Source organism: Eublepharis macularius, chromosome 5, assembly GCF_028583425.1.
Source record: "Eublepharis macularius isolate TG4126 chromosome 5, MPM_Emac_v1.0, whole genome shotgun sequence".
Taxonomy (NCBI): domain Eukaryota; kingdom Metazoa; phylum Chordata; class Lepidosauria; order Squamata; family Eublepharidae; genus Eublepharis; species Eublepharis macularius.
The window spans coordinates 135357223-135358645 of record NC_072794.1 but is presented as its reverse complement, the minus strand read 5'-3'; positions in this window follow the sequence as shown (position 1 = coordinate 135358645).

Here is a 1423-nt window from a genome sequence, read left to right as displayed (position 1 = left end):
AGCTCACAAAATACATTTTTGGCTCACAGCACTGCACATCTTAGAGGAAACATTGCGGAGTCGTCGGTGCTGCTGAATTGTCTCCCGGCGAGGCCTGTAGAAGTAGATTGCTTCCTCTGCAGCCTTGATGGCGAATTGCGGACGCCGAGGCGGTGGTGCCTCTGTCTCCCGCCTGGTTCACTCGGCAGGCGTGGAGGGTTCTTTTTTTAAATTGCACCTCTGAGAACGTGTTTCTTTGTACTCAAAGCCACGTACGCGCTGAGAACTGGGGACTTGAACATGAAGAGTAGCTATCCATTGACGCTCACTCTGATTTGGTACGTGGGGAGGCCACAGGGGTATCATTCCCCATGCGATGTGGATGTGACAGGTTGCGCATTTCTTCACCGATTCCTGTGCCTTTTCCTCCCACTGGCCTGGTGAAAGATGAGGGCTGGGAGCAGGGGATCCGCCACCACCCCAGGGGGCTGATAACCCTACTTTACTACATTTTTGGTTTTGGTGTTTCCAGGTGATCTCTCTGTTCTGTCTCTCTGAAAAGCAGTTTATATAACAATATAAGAGTGATGACAGAAAACAAACTCCATATAAATACAGATAGCATTAATTAAATAGCTTTGCTGAATCACACATTCTAAAAATATGCTCTTGAGTTCCATGCTATCAAGGTCACAAGGACCCAGTTTGGACTGGAATCTTGATGCTTAACCCCCCCCCCCCAAGTTTTCTCCACTCAAAACAGTCCTCGGAAGCCATGTTATAATGTGCGTCTCGGCCCTAAGTTCATCAGAGTTCTTTGTTCCTACATCCGGGATACATCTAATGTCTTAAGGTAATACATTTGCGGATATTTAGAACATGCTTCAATACAGGTGTACAAAAGTGAGCATTATATCAGGAAGAAGTCTTGCAGAAATCAGTATGTCCATGAAGGATTCTGGGGCCCAGTGCAAAAGGCAAAAGGGATTTCCTGAAAGTTGTTTCCTATAAGAGATGTGGGCCTTTTCCTCATGACACATTTACAGGGGTTTTTCCAGATATTTGGTCTGAGAGCATCAGATCTTCTTGGGGTTCTATGATTCTGCGCTTGAGGTAGTTGAACTGAAATGGTGTCTGGTTGGTTTTTATATCTGCACATTAAAAAATGCCCCATTACAGCTGTGGGCTTTCTGGGGAAAGATGAATTTTTTGCATGTTTGGACATTGGACATCACTGCAGACCAACACGGCCACCTGTCTGAAACTTTCCCTTTCCCATAATACTACAACTCTGGAATGCCCAATAAAGTTGATGGGCAATAGATGCAGGACGCACAAAAGGAAATATTTCTTTACTCAATGAGTAATGGAATTGTGGGATTCACTGATCCGATCCAGCAGGGTTGCTCTTACGTTTTTACAGCACAATGATCGTGATTAAAAT